Below are 14442 nucleotides of genomic sequence, written 5' to 3' on the forward strand. Positions count from 1 at the left end.
AAGACAAATCATTAAGTCACTCAACAATGTTTATTGAGCACCTGCTCTGGGCAGGCAGGGGGCCAGGGTCTGGGCTTACAGTGATGAATAAGATGAGATGGTCCCTTGCAGAGCCTGAAATATCATAGGGGAGACAGATGAGAAACAAGGGAACAAAAGTGACATTTGTGGGGGCTGGCCCCGTGGCCGAGTGGTTAAGTTCGCGCGCTCCGCTGCAGGCGGCCCAGTGTTTCGTTGGTTCGAATCCTGGGCGCAGACATGGCACTGCTCATCAGACCACGCTGAGGCAGCGTCCCACATACCACAACTAGAAGAACCCACAACGAAGAATATACAACTATGTACCGGGGGCTTTGGGGAGAAAAAGGAAAAAATAAAATCTTTAAAAAAAAAAAAAAGTGACATTTGTGATTAGCGTTACGAAGGCAACACATGAGGGGTTGAGTCAGCTGACATTGGGGTGGTGATGGTGGGTGTCCGAGCGTTGTGCACGCAGGCTTCTTTTAGTGCTGGTGCCCTTGGGCTTTCACTAAAAAGATGGTGGAGGAATTGAGGGTAGCGTCAAGCTATAGGAGGTGTTTGAAGCATGACGCCTCTTTAATACATCTGAGCTTCTCTTGGAAAATGCACGCAGCAGGAAGCAGCGTCGATCCCTCTCCAACGCTCCTGTAAGTAGCCCTCAACCTCTGCTCAGACACCAAAGGGGCTGTTTCTCTAGGACCCTGAGACTAAAAGTGGACTTTAGGTCCTTCAGACGTTGCTGATGGGATTGTAAAGTGGAACAAGATTTCTGCAAAAAGTTTGCAATATCTACCAAGAGTTTTAAGAAGGACATTCCTTTCAGACCCCAGCACTCTCCCTCCAGAAATTAACCCTGGGGAAATACTCAGAATTGAGGCCAAAAGATTTCTGATAACAATGTTGACTTCAGGGTAATTTAAATTGTATAAAATTTGGAAACAATGAATAATACATAAATAATTATGGTATAATTGATTATGGTGCAGTCATTTTTTATGAATATTTATGGGAAATGGTCACTGTATAAGTTAAGTGACAAAAGGAAGACAAAAATATAACAAAAACATTAAAAAATGGTAGGAGTCTATTTTTAACAAGCATAGAGATACATGAATTTGGAAAAGATTGCAAATGTTATTGGTTATCTCTGGGGAGATAAATGCTATTAGTGAAAATCTGTGGGGAGTTCAGGTGATTTTCATCTTCTTTGAACCCTTCTGTGTTTTCCCAAATTATCCTCAATAATCAGGTCTCGTTTATAAACAGAAGAAAGACATTTAAAAGTATACCTTTACTTTAGGTAAAAATAAAAGTGTGTTCAAAGGTTAAACTCTTCTGCTATTTCCCTGCCTGGAGGATTTATCGAGACATGAAAAGGGGAAAGAGAAGTGGATCTCCCTCGAGGAAAGTCCTGCGGCTGCTAGACCCCTGAAGCCGTGTTCCTCCTCCTCTGCTGCTTGAGCACGTCTTCCCGCAGCAGTGAGAATGAAGAGCCAGCAAGTATTCCCCAGGTTTGCTGGCAAGCCTGTGCTGGCACGGGAGAAAGACAAAGGAACTGAAAAAGCAAGGGCCAGCGTTTATTGAGTACTTACTCTGTGCCAGCCACAGTGCCAAGAACGGCACATGCTCACGCTCACTGTCTTCTGAATTTGTTCATGCATTTAATCCTCATAGTGATCTTATGGTGTTGGGACTGTCATTACTCCTATTTTAAAGCTAGGAACACAGAACCTCAGAGGGATGGCATACCCCACATCACACACCTGGTGAGTGGTACTGCCAGAATTTGAACCCAGGTCTGATGGTGCTAAGATGGGGAGTAGGAAAAGCAAGGAACAGGGAGGAGAGGAAGGAGAGAAAGACAAAAGAGGGAAGAAACCCAACGTAGGTTTCAGCAAGAGGCCACGAGTGCAGGTCCTCTCCACTCTGGAGAGCACGTCTGAATAGGGTGCCAAGAAGCAGTTTGGAGTGAGCAAGACTGCTGCCTTCACGTACGTGGTCCTTAACGATTCCAGCACCAGCTCTCACCCCTTTGCCTGGCTTTCTTTCCTCCAAGGGCAGCAATAAAAAGATTTTTAAAAAATCACTTGTGACTGATCATGAATACTAGTAATTGAGAGAATTTTTGTGAACGGTTGAGAAAAAGGCACACGTTTCTGGAGCGAACGCCTGGGCGCCCTCAAGGACTTCCCAGGTTGACAGCAACGCTTTTTCTTCCAATTTCATTTTTGAACAGATGGCTTTTCTGTCCTGTGCTACAGATAGGAGCGCCCCTAGGGCATCCCTTCTGCTCATTGGCATAGGGTATGGAGGTTGGTTTGGTTTCCAGATGGAACACAGATGGAGAACGTGGCGGGGTAAGTAAGAAAAAGTGTTTTCAGAGGTTTCTGAGCGAACGAAGGAAAAGAGTTAGAGATTTCATGTGAAAGACAATGCCTATTGCTGGTAATAGAAGGGGAAACGGTGACAGAAAAAAAGGGAGAGTGCAGTGTGGGCATGAGGCGCTTGAGGGGAAAGGAGAGGGGAGGATCAATTCTTCATACCTGTCACCAGGTGGCAGCACTGGCACAATACAGCTTGGTTGTGTTTAATTTTCTCGCATGGAAGTCTTGTGTGACTGTGGGGTGGGGGAAGAATGGGAAGCAACAGTTTGGGGGCTGGGAGAGACCGATAATGGCAGCATGCATCTGAGTGATACAAGAATGTCAACACTCATAGCTTGTATTGCCCTATAGTGTTCTTCATTGGGCCCATTTGTCAGCAATAGAAAAGGTGAAGGAAATTAACGGTTACTCCACACTTCCTATAAATCATCTATTGTGCTGAGTTCTCTCATTTACTTATCTAGTTCTATAACAGTCTTGTGGTCGATGTTATAACCATTGTACACACAAGGAAAAAGAAGCTTAGAAATGTTCAAGAGCTTGTCCAAGGGCTTAGAGCCAAGATTCAACCCAACATGTGCCTGCTGCCAAAGCTCGTTTCAATTTACTTTCCCTGTGGACTCCAGAGATCTGGAGGCACTGTGCGCATTGCTGAACCATCCTCACTCTCAAAGTCCAAACTTGACTGAGTCAGTGTTTTTAAACTTATGTGAACATAAGGATTCCCAGGATGCTGGTTAAAATATATCAATTCCCGGGCTCTACTCCTAGACCTACTGATTAGAATCTCCATGAGAGGAACCTGGCAGCCTATTTTTAACTTGCTCCAAATGTGATTTCGATGTGCTCAGGCAAGTTTGGTCAATGCTGGTATAGGCAGATTTTCATATTTACGGATACAAACTCAGTTGACTGTAAACTGTTTATCTCTGCAAGGTTTTATGTGGTTCAGGAAGTAAAATCCCTCATGTTATATATATATGTTTTCCCCTAATCTGTCAAATACTGCTCAGGTTTTTTAATTGTGACATTATTTAAAATAATCCACCGAAATTATGTTTAGATTTGGCAGTAAGGCTAAAACACAGCAATATTTCACCCCCTATGATGTTATTCCCCATTTTACTTTGTGTGTTAGAGCTGAAATATTTTTTTGGTTGAATTCAATTGAAAGGAATTCTCTGGTTAAGCGGCAGGAGTCTGAATTAAAACACTGAGCGATAAAAGCCCAGGGTACATCTTTAACTTCTTAGTCTTGCCTTTGGTGACTCTGATACTCTTTCCAGTTTTGTCCATCTGAATGAGATTCAGAGGAAGTCGTTCGATCTACATCCATAAAATCAAAGAGAAATAGAGGTTTGGGGAAATTGTCTAGATAATTAGGCCAAAAACATTTTGGTCTGAAATCCTCAAATGTCAATTGTAATAATGCTTTTCAAGAGTACTGGGCTATAAACGATTTACATGAAACTTTCACAGTATAGGAGGTCATCTGAGATCCAGTATTCTAGTCCCAAGAACTGGCAGGTTGCAGAGGGAAGCAGAATTCTCTGATAACTAACGATTTTAAAATTAATACTCCCTTTGAATACCTCTCTACTCCTCCGCCCAACCTAACATCAGCATCTATCCAAGCTAACAAACACATTGAAAAAAACTTGCAATGCAGTATTTCACGAAGCACTCTGAAGGGTGAGGTTGGAGAATTCCTATGGTTTCAGACAAAGCTGTTGACAAACGTGCATCTGGTAGAATTAGCTCGCTTAACAACTGAAGGCATGAAAACTGACAGGATGCTTTGAAAGAGAATGATTTGAATATGAGATATTAAGAAAGCCTTCAGAAAACGGATGAAGTCCTCTAATATTTTTGTGAGAATTACTATTTTTATGATTGTACTACAAAATAAAATGTGAAGGATATTACTGTTGGGCTATCATGTAATGTCATCAGAAAAACTGCACCAAAAAACCCTAGAACATTCATTTGTTGTTTGTTCTAAGAATTAGAACACATTTACTATTATTTTCCAAACGTGGTTTAATCTAAGAAAAACTAAACTCATTTTTACTTAGTTTCATTTTTACTTATTTTTTCAATTATTTTATTGAGATCATATGGTTTATAACACTGTATAATTCTGGTGTACATTATTATTTATCACTTTCTGTATAGACTTCATTGTGCTTATCACCATCATTTTTGAAGGTAAATTTCCAACAGTTTTTGTCACTATTTATTATGTCACTATTTACATAATTTTAAAGTATTTTTCCTTTTAAAAATTTACATAAAATTTTTAAAATATTTAATTTTAAATAATTGTTTAAAGAGGATTCACTTTAAGTATGAGGATTAAATGAGTTTTTACACGTAAATCATCTAGAACAGGGCGAGGTACGTAGTAAGTACTCTGTAATTTTAGTTATTATTGTCGTTAAAATGTAAATTTTTTTAAAAACAGCAATTATACTTGGATAACGAGGGCAGCATGTTTTCCATTTGGTCTTAATGACTGTTACCATTTAATATACGCTCTTTATTAGACACTTTACATATACGATTTCATTTGATGCTAGGAGACAGGTGCTACTTTTAGTCCCATCACAGTTGGAAACTGATGACAAAAAACCTTAAGCCTCACAGCTGGTAAGTGGAAGAGCCAAGATTAGAATCCAAGTTTGACTGCGAAGACTAGGCCCTTCCTCCCTTTTCTGTCTCTCCCTCTTTTCCTTCCTTTTGAATTTTTATTACAGAAAATCTCAAACATACAAAAACAGGAAAATACTGCCAAGAACTTCTAGATGGGCTTTCCCCAGCTTCAACAATGATCAAATTGAGGCCAACCTTCTTTCACCTCTACCCAACCACCGCCCCGACATCCAAATTTTATTTGCACAAAGTTCCTGACATTGTATAATCTCAGCTATAAATATTTCAGTGTATATTTCTACAAGATAGGGACTCATGCAAACACAACCACAGTATCATTATTACACCTGAAAGAAAACAACAAGAATATTAACCAACATTCATACAGTCTTTGAAATTTTCATGATTATCTCAGAAATTTCACCTCTGGTTGGTTTGAATCGGATCTGCACGTCACATCTGGTTTACATATTCCTCAGCTCGCTCTTGTAGATTCCTTCTCCATTGTTTTCTTTTTCCTTGAGATTTATTTGTTGAGGAAACTGTTGTTTATCCTGTAGAATTTTTTGCAATCTACATTTTGATTGTTTCATCCCCATACTGCTGTTTAGCATCTGTAAATTGGTTATTTACTTTTGTTTTTTTTAACAAATTTTTGTTGAGCTCCTACTGTGTTTCAGGTTCTGGGTTCCCATCCACCTAGTTTCCTCCCAAATGAGGCTTGGGGCCTAGCCAGGGACACAGACATCAAGCAAGCAAACAGAGAGGAAATTCTATTTATATTATATTTATATAATATATAAGTACGTATTACTTATGATGTAAATATAACTCTATTTGGTCTTCAAGACACTGTGAAGTAAAATGTTTTTTATTATACTAAAGAAGTCATTGTGACGTCAAAGAGAACCAGACAGGGTTCAGGTCTTCCCTGTCATATCAAGGATGTGTGACCGTGTAGCAGGGGGTGGAGTGGGAGGGTGGAGGTGGGGTTGTGGGGAGGTGTACTATGTCTGGATTCTGGTGTCTTCATCTTTAAAGGTTTGATAGGTTTTGCTCAAATAAGAGCTTTTCCAATCTTCGTAGAGCAATGGAATCCTTTTTCTCCCCTACCTGAACTCTCCTGCTGTGGTAACGGTGGAGCTGTTCTGGGTGAAGCAGAGGATGGCGTTGAGCCTGGCCCCATCTCACTCTCTATCCCTTCCTTTCATGCCTGCCCCCCCCATCCCCTAGGACAGCCACTGAGACACATCCTTAGAACTCAGGTCTCCATGGAGTGGTCAGAAAACCACTGGATTAGGTAATGTTCGATGTTCTAAGCATTACCAAACCATGAAAGACCTGGGTGAGTAATGCCTCAGTATCTCAATGGGTTTGGAGCTCTATGTATGTTATTCTGTGTATGTGTGTATGTGCATGTGTGTGAATTTAATTTATCAATGGAAGTATGAAGTGCCAGAGCTGAAATGCTCTAATCCAGCCACTCCTTTTTAGTCAGCCTTCCTTCAATTGCAAGTGACAGAACCCAAGTCAAACTAACTTGTGCAGAACAGGGAAATTATTGGCACATTTGACTAGGAAGTGCCTGTATGTCTCTGGCTTCAGGCCTGGGGTTCAGCTAGTACCGTCAGGATGCTGGTTCTCTCCACTTCTCAGTTCTTCTATAGTCCGCACTGCTTCCTTCTCTGGCAGGTGTTCTTCATTTTGTGGCCGCCAACAACTCTAGGCTTACGTCCTACCTGACCAGCAACCTCCCTGGAAAGAGAGGGTCTTCCTTGATCGTTTCTACAAAAGTCCTGTGTATCCACCTTCTTTGGCCAGGTGTGGGCCACATGCTCAGCTCAACCAATTGCCATGGCTGGGGTAATTCAGAATGATATTTGGCCATCTTGGGCCACTTAAACCATATGAAGCAGAAGGATTCCTCAAGAAACATTCACATGCTGCTACCATAAGAATGGAGAATATCCTCAAAAGATGAACACCGTATTTAAAGTGACCATATAACTTATCATCCAGACTGGAATGCTTCAGAGAGTCGAAGGCTGCACCTTTAATGGTTACAATGGGACAATAGATGTAGCGTCTAGGAGGGGAGATACTCCTGAAAAATAGGACCTCTGATGAAATAGGCCAAGTGAGGTGTCGTTTGTAGTGTCATGTCAGTGACCATCTGCAACAGCTTTCCATCTCTGATGTGTTCAGATATCCTGCATTAAATCGTTTAGGGGCACAGACATATATACTGTAGAATGATACTGTATAGTCAGTGGTTAAAGTTTGTGGGTCTAGAATCAGGTGGGTTTGATCCCAGCTCTACCACTAACTAGCTGTGTGACTTTGGACAAATTACATAACTTTTGTGAGTCTGTTTCCTTATTGCTAAAAAGAGACTAACAACGGCACCTATCTTGAAGTTTACTGTGAGGAGAAACAAGACATTGTTTATCAAGTGCAGCACTGGAACATGGTCAATGGTCAAGGAGCGCGTTATTTCTATTAATTCTGTTATTGGCATGCCTGTAGAGACTTGTGTAGTCCCTGGCTTGGCCTCGCACTAACCATTGTTAAAGTCTGGACTTTGGATGCTCTTTGGCTGTATGTGTCGGAGGATCGCTGAACTAAGTGGCCAGTGTAATGACCTGCTCTCTCTCCAGCCACACACCTGCCCAGGTGTTTCTCCTCTGTGGCCAGCCCTTTTGTGACCTGACCAGGCAGTCACAGCCCTAGCCCCAAATCCAATCAACTGGCGAGTGATCAGCGTGTGTGTGTGGCATCAACGCGACATTGAAAAGCGTTGGTAAGTAAACTGCAGGGATGTTATAGCATCTCTGGGGAGTGTTACACTGCAGGCAGGAAAAACTGTGTAAAGGACAGTCAGAAATGTAATCAAAAATCAACTTGAGCCATCCCTAAGCCTCCGCAGTTCACAGTGCTAAATTCCAAGCCAAAAAGAAAAATACGAGCCAAATATTTTAGCGAATGTCCTTAGCCTCAGACACCTGGTTTGGAAACACAGCACCACCTGTGCCGCATTAAACCTGTGAAAAACCCAGGAAGGAAATACAGTGCATGGGGCCAGAAAAGGGCGGGCTCCTGGATCCCTTAGGTCAAACAGCAGGCTGTAAATGAGTCTTTTCAAAACAGACATATTACTTGCCAAGATTGCTGCCTGCCACAAAGAAGGTACACACAGCGGTTGTTCCCAGCAAGGGTTATACTATATGGCTATTAGGGGGAATAGAAGCAGCTTGATTCTCGCCAATGACAGGAAATAAGGTCAAGTAAAGATAACAAGTCTTTGAATTAAAGAGGCTTTAAACGCACATCCTGGCCTCACGGCTTTAGCAGCGAATAGGAATTATGGAATGAAGCCTCGGGTTTTCTTCCTCCCTTTAAGCTGGACTCCTGAAACACACCCTTTTCCTGATTGACACGAAGGAGGTCTGCGTGGGGAGGACGCCAGCTTCCTGGGACCTCCAGCTTGTTTCTGCCCTTTCTAGATAGACCCCACTCCCACGTTGCTAGTGAGATACAGACTGGGATCGTTTCACGAGTTAAAATCTCACCAGCAGTGCAGCCTTGGTAGTAAACATCTTTAGCTTTAGAGGTCAAGACTGCGTTATTTTTGTCTAGGTAATCGGGGAGGGAGCTCGCAGACCCCAGGAGGAGTGGGCCAGCCTGTTTCTCTGTTGCCATATTTTTCAAGGACAAGATGTCCAAAGAGGCTTGACTTTATTCAACAAGTTGGAGTATCAGTTCAGGGAGAAAAAACAACAACAAAAGGGAACATCAAAACGTTGTCGTCAGTCAGAGAAACACCTGCCCCGCTGTGCAGACTGGATTGATTATATGTGTATCTTGATTTTCTTCTTCCTGAGTCGGGGGCAGGGTGCCCAGTGGGAGACGGAGTAGAAGGGGGGAACTTAAGTCAAGCAACAAATTCTAACATTAAAAAAAGCAATCTGGTTAAGTCAGTTAGCCAACGGGCTAGTCTGCAAATAACCAGCGGGTTGCCTGACTCAAGCTTTTGTGGATGCTTGCTGGCGTTGGTTCTGGCGCCCATGACTCTACGCCTGGGTCAGCTTCTCTCCCCTCTACCTACTGAACGAAGTACACAGATTCTTTGTGCTTTTCAAGTTTTCCTTTTCTGTTAATTAAAATAGAAAAAAGACCTTGATTGTGGCAGTTAAGCCAGGACTCTGTCCTAATATGGCAGAAAGACATTATTTGTTGGAGACGTCCAGAAGGTGTGGCACTTAGAAAAGTCATATATGCATATATGCAGGGTCAGGGGTCAGGGTTGTCTGTTTGCTAGTGGTGATGGGTCCTTTGGGAAGTCACTTTAAATCTCTAAGCTTCCGTTTTCTCACCTGAAACTGGGTATAATGATAATATCTACTTCATACGGTTGTTAAAAGATGAAATGAGATGATTCCGTGCTTAGCCTGATGCCTGGCACAGAGTAATGGAAAATTCCAGAGATGTTAACTATTCATTGTGTTATCATTGTGATCTTTGTAGCTCACACACACCCTCATTGCTTCATGGAGAGTCTAGAAATCTATAAGTTTCAAAAATATTATTTCTGTTATGTAGAGAATGATTCGAACCTCTGCCGAGTTTCCCTGTGTGGTTTGATTTTAAATAGATTTTTGGTTCCTTGGCTTTTACCTGAATTAAAAGCTCAATTCTAGGTTTTGGAGTGTTTAAAAATTTTTAATATGCATAGAATAACTTTTTTACAAACGTGATTCATGTTCATTGTTTAAAAAAATATAAATGAGTATTAGCAAAAAGAAGAAAACAATTGGTAATTCTACCCCTCAGAGATTACAACTACCCACATTTTGGTGAATTATTATTGTGCATGTTCTGCAGCTTTTCACCTAATTATATATTAATGTCTTTCACATCCTTAACTAGTCTTCAATGTCGTGTTTAATAGCAACAGAGAATTTCATCCATGAGGCAACTCATTTATTTAAGCAGTCCTACTTAACTATTCAGACATTCAGATCCTTTCCAATTTTTCCACTTACAAATAACATCATTGTTAAACTCCACCAAATTTCAAGATGTGGTTCTCAGCTTTGGGGCTTCATGCCACCTCTGCTGAAACCTACAGATTTTTCTGAAATCCACTACAACCAAAACTAGCACCAAGGATACCCCTTCAAAAGGTAGGGATGTTAAATTCCTCTGTGAGAAGAGGCAAAATTGGGGTCATTTTCATGACAGCTTTTACTGCATGAGGTGCTCCAAAGAGGCATTCCCCTCCTTTTTCGTTTTCTCCTAATCGTAGGCAATTTCCTCAGTGCAGCAGCAACCCCACCTTTCATGGGGGCGTCAAAATGCGTCCTCCAAATAGATGGTCCCTAAGACAAGGGGAGAGTTCACACGCATGTGTTCTGTGCAATGCTTTAGCGCCTTTAGACAATGGCCTGCCTTCTATTCGGGGGCAGAATTGACTGCGTAAGGCCTTTTCCGGTCTGACTGAGATTTGGACTCATTTGAAGGATATATACGTGACTTCATTTGCAGTTGAAGACAGGTCGTTTAATCTAGGAGTGGGGATTTCAAAGGGATTTGATGTATGAGATGAACTGCTCGGTAAAGAGAAGTGGCCCAGGAGAGCACAGGAAGGCTCCGTGGGAAATTCCTGGTGGCTTCCCAGCTCTGGTTAAGCCCAAGGCTACTGATAAGCAAAAGTGTCAAGTAAGTGAGGGTTGTCCTCTGGGCTGCATCTTGCCTTTCACTGCCCCCAAGCACTTAAGAGTGTCATGGACTTCATGGGGACCTCTGCCTCCTGCTGAGCCAGCTGCTTAGGCCACCTTGAGGGAAGCCGTCATTGCAGGCTAGAAGAGGCCCAACCCTCGTCCTAGAGGAAGAGAATACTTGTCTTTCTGCTGGGACACCAAGGTTACTGTAAGGATAAACCACCTTCCCATGAGTAAGGCTGGTGTCGGGGATGCTTAGTGTGTAGAGGGATCGCTCAGAGAGTGGCCAATGAAACACAGGACACTCAGTTACATCTGCATTTCAATTAAACAACAAACAACTTTTCGGTATAAGTGTGCACCCTGAGTACACAGTCTCTAATATTTATGATTTCCCCCTATTTTTTGTAGTTGTTTTTATCGTACCTAATTTTAAAGCTTTTTTTCTCTCGAGGAATCTTTCCAACGCATTGAAGTGAGATTCAAAGAAGCAGTAACTCTCTCTTATCACTCTTACTTCTTTGCTGTATGTGACAGTTCATTAAAGCACGCACATTATAACAAGTACAATGGGCATAAGCTGGCATGGGGACAAGCACACCCTACTTTTGAAGAGCATAGCACTCACTCCTGGGAACAGGAGGCAGGAGTCTACTGGAGACAGGTCAACTGGGCTTGGTGGTCAGCACGCTGTGGGTAGGATGTTTTCTAGCAGGATGATCAGCGGTCAATAGGTGAGTTGGTTAACTGGAGGCAAGCGAGAGAGTGACTGTTGTGCCAAGTTCTCAGTGCCAGGCACACTGTAAGTGTTCAATGAACGTTACTGTTATTATTATTAACTAATCTATTGTTAGAGGCTCAACTTGTCTACAGTTTATTGATTTTATAAATAACAATGTGATACATACTCTTGTAGTTTCATCTTTGCACAAATCCTTGGTTGTTTCCTTAGGATAATTCCTAAAATTTTATTGATGAGAAAAATGAGATCTAGAGTGGCAGTCTTGTGCTGGAGCCGGCTTGTGAGGGTGGACTGTTAATTTTTCAGAAATTCTATAATCTGGTTGCTAAACACAGCCATTATTAAAAATAAAATTATATAAACCTAACTAAATTAAATTAAATTAATTAAGTAAACAAAGGTCATAAATACTCAAAACTCATCACTTCCTAAATATTTTACTATTCTTGGAACCCTTGAGGTTATTTGTGTCTGCGGTATGTGTATGGTGGAAATACTAGAAAACGATGAGCTACTGCGTGCTTCTTACCAGCTCTGTGTTCAAAGCGATGTCAATGGCAGAGGGATGTCATGTTACCTAGCAGTCAGCCCTGGTGGGAGTATTTACACCATGGAAATTGGTAAGCGATACAAATTAGGGCCGTGTTTTACGTTGCTAAATATTTACACCCCTGCCTTTATACCACTGCAGAGAAGTGAAACAGCTACGTAGCTAACAACAGAACTGGAAGGAGAATCCATTTCTCCTGGAAGTGAGATCCATTTCTCCTGACTCCACCAGTGCTTTTGGACCATGTTTTGGTGAGTTTTTTTTTTTTTTCATTCCTTTCATTACTGACATACTCTAATACCTATTAAACATCTCTAAACATCTAAACAATCTTCATCCAAAAGCATGCAAGTTTTTACAGGCTATTGAGAAAGTCATACACCTTCGTTCGGTGAGTGTTCACTGAGTGCCTGCTGTGCGCTAAATTCAAGGAAGACAAAGACGAGTAAGACATATCGTGTTCTCAAATAGTGGTGCCCAGACTGTGGGTCACACAGCGAACGAAAGTCCTTAAGTCATTGCCTTGTATTAAATTAAATAATATAAATCAAATAACATATACCTGTATAATATAATAGAAATAATTTATGTTATTAACATATTATGTAAAACATACGTATGATATAAATTAAATATATACATACACACAGTTGCTTTACTATCATGTGATGGTCTACCCTTAAAAAAAATGTGCATAGGGTCCTAGGATAGAGCTAAGGGCGGCAAAAATGTGTAGTGATTGAGGGCATGAGCTTTGAAGTCAGACTAACTTGAGTTCAAGCCCTGACTTGCTCCTCTGCTAGCCCCGTGACCTTGGGCAAATTACTTAACTTCTCCAAGCTCCGGTTTCCTTGTGAGAATAAAAATAGTAATCCCCTCAGAAGATTTATTTGAGGATTAAACAATAATCTATGTAAAGAGCTCTATGACTGGTATAGGTTCAGCACACAGTAAATATAAATTTAAAACAAACTTTGAAAAAATAAATCTTAAAAGGATATTAATTCTTTGGAATTACAAACAGTTCGTGTGTTCCTGAAGTTTGAATTTCTAAGTAAATCCCGTTTGCTCTGGGGGTTACCTCCAGAGTTAGAGTGCTGGCTTAGACCAGCTCTTTGCAGACACACAAGGTGCCCTTAGACCTCAGTGCCTGTCCTTGTGGCCCTTGTCCTTTGCTCCTGGTGAACTGACCCCACATCTCACGTCCCGCTCATTACTTACCTCTCCCTCGCTTCTTACTGCAGCCTCCCTTCCAGCCTCAGCAATCCACTGGAAGTGCTCTTACAAGGTCACCAAAAAGATTTCCGGCTGATCTTTTTATGGCATTTGATGATGATGACTCCTTCCATGTTTAGGTACGATCGGGTCAATTTAGCTTTTAACTTTACATACCCAAAGGTATGGTGGTGGTCAGTTAATGGAGACAGCAAAGACAGGGAGGCTTGAGGAAAGAAGTAGAGATGGGGAAAAATATTGGTTAAAGCTGTGTTTTCACTTTGGTTTCTTTTTTTTTTTTAAAGAATGGTACCTGAGCTAACATCTGTTACTAATCTTCTTCTTCTTTTTTTTTTCTTCTTCTCCTCAAAGCCTCCGAGTACATAATTGTAGGTCCTTCTGGCTGTGCTATGTGGGACACCGCCTCAGCATGGCTTGATGAGTTGGTGCCATGTCAGCATCCAGGATCCAAAATGGCGAAACCCTGGGCTGCCAAAGTGGCACGTGAACTTAACCACTCAGCCATAGGCCAGCCCCCACTTTGGTTTCTTTTAAGAATGAGTATTAGTCAGAGAAATTTTAGAGTGGAGCATTACTATGTTTTTTAAAAAGTGGTCCTGGGGCTGGCCCCATGGCTGATGGTTAAGTTCGTGCGCTCTGCTGCAGGCAGCCCAGTGTTTCGTTGGTTCGAATCCTGGACGCGGACATGGCACTGCTCATTAAACCATCTGAGGTGGCTTCCCACATGCCACAACTAGAAGGACCCACAAAGAAGAATATACAACTATGTACCAGGGGGCTTTGGGGAGAAAAAGGAAAAAAATAAAATCTTAAAAAAAAAAGTGGTCCTTCTTGTTGACATTATTAGTGGTGATTATACAGTCAGAATTATTTAGTTACTCACATGTGTACCATATGCTTCCTCCCCCTTCTCACAGCTCAGATATTCTTTGGAGATTGTTTTCCTTTTCGAGGTATATCTTTAAGAAGCACTTTTGGTGAGGGTCTGTTGGTAAATGTTCTCAATTTTTGTTTATCTAAAATATCTTTACTTTTAGTCTTAAAAGATAGTTTCTCTAAGTACATAATTTTAGGTTGAAAGATATTTTCTCTCAGCACTTTGAAGACTTTATTCAACTGTCTACTGACTTCTGTCAT

The sequence above is a fragment of the Equus quagga genome, chromosome 2 (assembly GCF_021613505.1).
Source record: "Equus quagga isolate Etosha38 chromosome 2, UCLA_HA_Equagga_1.0, whole genome shotgun sequence".
Taxonomy (NCBI): domain Eukaryota; kingdom Metazoa; phylum Chordata; class Mammalia; order Perissodactyla; family Equidae; genus Equus; species Equus quagga.